Source organism: Orycteropus afer, unplaced genomic scaffold (genome assembly GCF_000298275.1).
Source record: "Orycteropus afer afer isolate SDZICR_OR568_19922 unplaced genomic scaffold, OryAfe1.0 scaffold00362, whole genome shotgun sequence".
In the NCBI taxonomy this organism is placed as follows: Eukaryota; Metazoa; Chordata; class Mammalia; order Tubulidentata; family Orycteropodidae; genus Orycteropus; species Orycteropus afer.
Window position 1 is genome coordinate 1,825,881 of NW_006921949.1, and position 6,000 is coordinate 1,831,880.

At 35.3% G+C, this 6,000-nt stretch overlaps 1 protein-coding gene across 1 annotated transcript in view; it reads right to left on the reverse strand.

The window, feature by feature from the left end:
• ADAMTS6 (ADAM metallopeptidase with thrombospondin type 1 motif 6) overlaps window positions 1-6,000 on the reverse strand; it is a 461,116-nt gene that overhangs the window by 60,184 nt on the left and 394,932 nt on the right. The window lies entirely within an intron of this gene.

Consider the following 6,000-nt stretch of genomic DNA (forward strand, 5'->3'; position numbering starts at 1 on the left):
GTTGATTACACCATTTTCAAAGAGATACATACATATTCCATTGAATATTAACTTATAAAATATTTATCTCATTCTTAAAAATTGGTCTATGTGACCTGTATACCACCACCAAGAACACTGTCATAAAATCTGTGAAATTCTAAGTAGATGCTTATTATGTATTGGCAAAGATATCCACCACAACTTGCTCACATTTCACAAAATACAAAGACACACACAAACACACACTCTTATTTGAAAACATCCGTGGTGAATAGACTTTATGCAGACTTATTTTCTCTTTAGTGCCAAAGAATCAAAAGAGGATAAGTATATCAAGATATCAAAGAGAAATGAGTCAAGCTACAAGACAATGCTAAATGTTTCATATCATACAGAGGTAGCAGATTACTCAGAGTTGGAAATAAAAGCACATACTAAGCTATCCACACCACTCACCCACCCCATCCCTATATTACCCAGAAAAAGGTGTAAAAGCAGCATTTAGCTATATCCGGGAAACACTGAGCTTCACACAATCCTTCAGCTGTTTTAAGTAATAATCCCCTAAAGAAAAGAGTTTTATCCCATGCTAGGGAAATCAATGTGAAGCAGAATCACTCAGTGAAGGAAACGATCAGCTACAGAGCTAGGCATCAAATGTTTCCCCCAACAGTCCTGGGAATCTTGAAAGTCAGAGTGCCTCAGTTATCTTCTTATGCATACCTTCTATTAAGCCCCCTGAAGTTAAAGAACTGACAGGGAAAAAAACTACTAAATCCACCAAGCTCATAAGACTTAAGTCCTGAAGTTCCGTGATGGTGGTGAGAGTTGAAGAAGTTATATTTTATTGTTTGCAGCCCCAAGGTTTGTAACTGATCACTTTTAACAATAACAATATTTTCAGGTTTTCCTAAATATAGGTGTCTAAAACACAGCCAAACCTCTTACAAGCCTAATGTCCTAGTGTACGTATTGTATTCATCCCTTCACAATGCTTAGAACAAGCCAAATATCTCAACTTATGTGGCAATGTTCGGAATTTTTTAACTATTAAACTTTAGATTTTTGAGGGAAGAATGATTCACATCAGGCATAGTAGTGATCCATTCACAGATGTTCCACAATATTCATCAGATATTTCCCCACTGTGTCATTCCAGTGGGCAGATAACTAAGTCCATGTGGTCCACCTAGACAGATACCTTAACTATTAGTCACAGGATTCTAACTACCACTGCCACAGTGGCTCAGAATATTCATCCATGCTGGTTCAAATATTTTTGATTATTTCTCTTAGGGAGAGCAGGGGATTATTTTTATAGGTTAGCATGTTTGTTTGTTTTTCAAAATATCTTTTTTTTAAGTCACTCAAATTTAATTATACTTGCAAGAAGCCTGGCGTTCAATATAGCTTCCAGGCTGTTTTTCAGAATAGAATAAACATTTTCAACCCAGTAAATGTAATGACACTGATTTGTATCAATAGCAGAAACATTAATTCTGTTTAATATAAAAATTAATTCAGGTTAAGATAAATCCTACTTCCTTTAATTAACTAAAGAAATGTTTAGGTATAATTACTTTGTTTTTAAAAGCAGCCTTTCATGTAAAAGGAGAGCCTCTGCAACTTGAACCACAGATGAGATATTATATTGAGAATTATACTTCGTTTTAAGATAAAGACTAGCCATGCATGTATCTTGAAAAAAATTTGCTAATAACATTTATTGTTAAAAATTTAGAAAATATACAAAACTAAAAAGAACAAAATAAAAACTAGTCACAGCCCCATTTTTGTCCTCAATCTTTATTTTTAGGGTGATTTTGCTACTTGTTGGGATTTTTAATTAGTTTAGAAATGACATATACATACAAATTAAAAGTGCCAGCTAAATGTGGCTTGAAGGTCATTCATTCATTCACTTATTCATTCAAGAGAGAATAGTTACTGAAAACAAAGCATTGTGTTTTTTAGGAGATACTGGGCTAAGTGCTAAGAATTATAAACTGACAAATTTTGTTCATATCTCCTAGACTTCTTAAAAGCTAGGAATTGAGGGTACTTACGGGGCATTTGTTAACTAGAAGCCTGGCTGTTCAAACCCACCACCCACTCCCTGGAAGGGAGATTGGGTAATCTACTTTTGTAATGATACTGCCTCGGAAACAAGGAGGGGTCGCTATGAGTGAGATTCGACTCGAGGACAGTGTGTTGCGTTGCGTTGTATGGGTTCGTTTCAGCTTCACAATTTCAGAATGCCATTTTTTATGGAAAAAATTAAAGTTCTTAGCTAAAATTGTATTTTGTGAAGATGCATTTTTCACTGCATTCATCTTTTATTAATTTTCTTCTAAAATGTTATATTGCACAGTGTGGTATTTCATACTCAAGAAGTGACTTTACCAATAATGTACTCCAAATCTTCCTATGATTCTGTACTAGCTTCCTCCAACAGCCTACAAATCTCCTTCCAACTTTTACCACCACCACCACCCCAACTTGGCAGGTTTATAGATCTTTTTTTTTTTTTCTTTTTAAGTCAGTAGCAATACGATAACACTTCAAACCAAAGCACTTAATTGGAAGGATTTTAAACACATACTTTTAGATTTAGTAAAATTCAGCTTTTAGTTTTAGAAAGTAGTAAATAAAGATCAACTGGAAATAATCTAAACTAAATCAGTAAGAGAAACAATTGAATTTAGAATCTTTTTATATGATCAAGCCTTTTTTTTAACATAGCTTCTTTAAAAGTTGAGTGTAAAACATTGCTAGGAAGTTGATTTAAACTCTGTGAGGAATAATTATACCCAGTTACACAAAGCCACAATGCTTTCAAATCTGAAGATCTATAGTTTATAACCCACATGACCAGTTAGTATCTACCTAATGTTGTTATTATTAGGTTCCTTTGAATCAATTTAGACTCATAGTGACCCTATGGGGCAGAGTAGGACTGACGCATAGGGTTTTCTAAGTAATCTTTATGGGAGCAGATTGCCAGGTTTTTCTCCTAGGAGCTACTGGGTGGATTCAAACTGCCAACCCTCCAGGTAGCAGCCAAGTGCTTAACTGTTGCACCACTAAGGATCCTTATATACCTAACAGAAAACAAAATTCTGGTGGCTTGGTGCTCATATGCCTGGAGATAGCCATATGCAGATATTCTGCAGGATTTAATTAGCCATATACAGAATCGTACTAATTATATTTTATTCTTAAACATTTAGCTAATGACATACAAATTCTATACCTGATTTTCTGTTTGTTTTTAAAGCAATCCCTCTACCATGCTTAAAAAAAATATGATTCTTATTATAAAACTTAAGTACACAAATGCCATTTACTACATGTTTATCTTTAACTTTCTAAAATGGATGTATCCTGTTTAGAGTTTTAAAAATAGCTTATCTTTTGATTCTTTGATATCAAAGAATAAAACATTGAAATATAATCCTTTCTTTTAGTCTGTAAGTTAAATTTGTAGGGTCTTACATTGAATTTTCTGCCAATAGATAAAAGTTAAAGATGATGTATTTGCCCACCAAAGGTCCTCATGTAAAGAGGGAGGAAGGAAGGAGTGCCCAACTTGAATCACTGTTTTAGTTGCATATCCAGAAATGGCTTTCAGTGACATTTCAAAAAATCATATACCACAGGAAAATGAGTCAGAGGTTCCCCTCCCCATGTAAGTCCTGGATAGACTCATTCATCTGCTGTGCGTACTACTGAAGAATCTCTGTAGGGTAGAGTGATGGTGCCAGAAAGGAACCTCTGGCCTTTTGTTCAGCATCAACAGTCCCAGTGCTAATCCTTAGGGAAGACTTCTGAGATCTTATCTCCTTTTTTCCTTGCTTCCTTTTCAGTTCCTCTTCTATTTCCCTTATAAACTGCCCAATGTTTTCATGTGGTCCTCTCTCTCTCTTATTTCAGCAATTAAATACTTTTATAAACTCATTTATAACATGATATTTGGCAATATACTACTTCTCTCATTGAAGTTCACCATTTTAAAAGGATAGTAGAGAAAGGGCACTCTTAGTGAAGACAAATTGCCACGTGAATTTCACTTGAAAAAATGATATGCATTAAACCATAAGGATATTGGGAGGTGGCTGAAGGGTCAGGGAGAGACTTTCTAGGCCTACACAAATCTAATCATAGGCCCCAACATCCAGTCCTAGAACATTTGATCAGTAAAATGGGCAGTCTATTTACCACATATGAGTGAGTAAAAAGGAAAAAAGAGGGAAAAATATATCATTGAGATTGATGGATTTAAGTAACACCTAGATAATTTAACCTAGAGGTATAGCACATAGTATGTGCCTAATAAATAGTTTCCTGAGGAGAAAGAGGGAAGGAAAAAAAAAAAAAAAAAAGTCAGAGCGTGTACTAAAAATGAAGCTGGTGGCTAAGGCAACAATTTGCTTAACCACAGCATCCAAAGTAGCTAGCAATCAAGATAGCACTATATAACCACGGTATACAGAGTATATGGCCAGCAATATTAATTTAATCTAAATCTTCAGTGCTGATAGTATCTAAAGAGCAACAAATTCCAGGAGAAGAAAAAAAAAAAAGTATCTTTGCTCTGCCTTTCACTGCTGGAATCTGGCTGTTGTGCTGTGTGACTGTTGGCCAGACACAAACATTTATAGGACAGAGCAAAACCCATGTGCCTTGGATAGAACAGTTGGCACTCAGGGTACCAATCAGTCTCACCCATATGCTTCCTTCTTCTGAAGATCCTCTTGCTAGTTTTCATCTTTGAAAGGCTTCCTTCCCTGACTTTCCAGTTGTCTTCTCTTTTGTCTGAAGTAAAATTAGACGCTTCAAGGAAACATAAGGATTTTCAAAGGGAAAATGTGGCTCTAAAAATATTGTATTTTTCTAGAACAACTGTGTTTAGTGATGGTAAGGTAGACGGAGGTTTACATTACTACTGGGTTTCTTTGAAATCACACTGTCACTGTAGAAAATTCCTACTACTCATCAGATATTAACAGCAATTTCTTCTAAGGACAGTGGCTAATAACACATTGTGTTACTAATATGTCTAAGGCATGGTTTTTCATTATCACAAGGGGAAAAAGAGTGAGACAGTTTTTACCTCAATGACATTACGTTACAATGGGGCAAAGTGGGGGGTAAGCTAAGTATTATTTTAACTATATACCATGATGAAGATATCTAATCATTTTTGGCTCTAATACCTTTAGTTTCATAGTTTTGTCTTGTTATTTTGTGGTCTGATTTCTCTTTCCCTTATCATCAATGATCTTAAACTCTTTTTATAGCCAAGTAACTCTGATGCTATTATTCTCTTTCACTTTATCTTCTTCCTATGTTGTTCCTCACATCAACTTCTGTCATGTATGTTGTTGTTGTTGTTAGGTGCATTGAGTTGGTTTCAACTCATAGGAACCCTATGGACAATAGAATGAAACACAGTGTGGTCCTGTGTCATCTTCACAATCAGTGCCGTGCTTGAGCCCATCATTGCAGCCACTGTGTCAATCCATCTTATTGAGAGTTTTTCCCTTTTTCACTGACCTGCTACTTTACCAAGCATGATATCATTTTCCAGGTATTGGTCTCTTCTGACATGAGCAAAGTACAAGAGACAAAATATGCCCATTCAAAATATGCTCATTCTTCTAATGAGCACTCAGATTGTACTTCCTCAAAGACAGTTATTCATTCTTCTAGCATTCCATGGTACTTTCAAAATTCTTCACCAACACCGTAATTCAAATACACTAATTCTTCTGAGGTCTTCTTTATTCATTGTCCAGCTCTCACATGTATATGAAGATATTGAAAATACCATGGCTTGGATCAGGCACACGTTAGTCTTCAAAGTGACATCTTTCTTCTTTAACACTTTAAAGAGGTCTTTCAGGTGAAAGAACTGAGGAAAAAAATCAAGCCTCAAGTTGCAATATTGAAAGATTCTATGGGTAAAATATTGAACAATGCAGGAAGCATCAAAAGAAGATGGAAGGAATACACAGT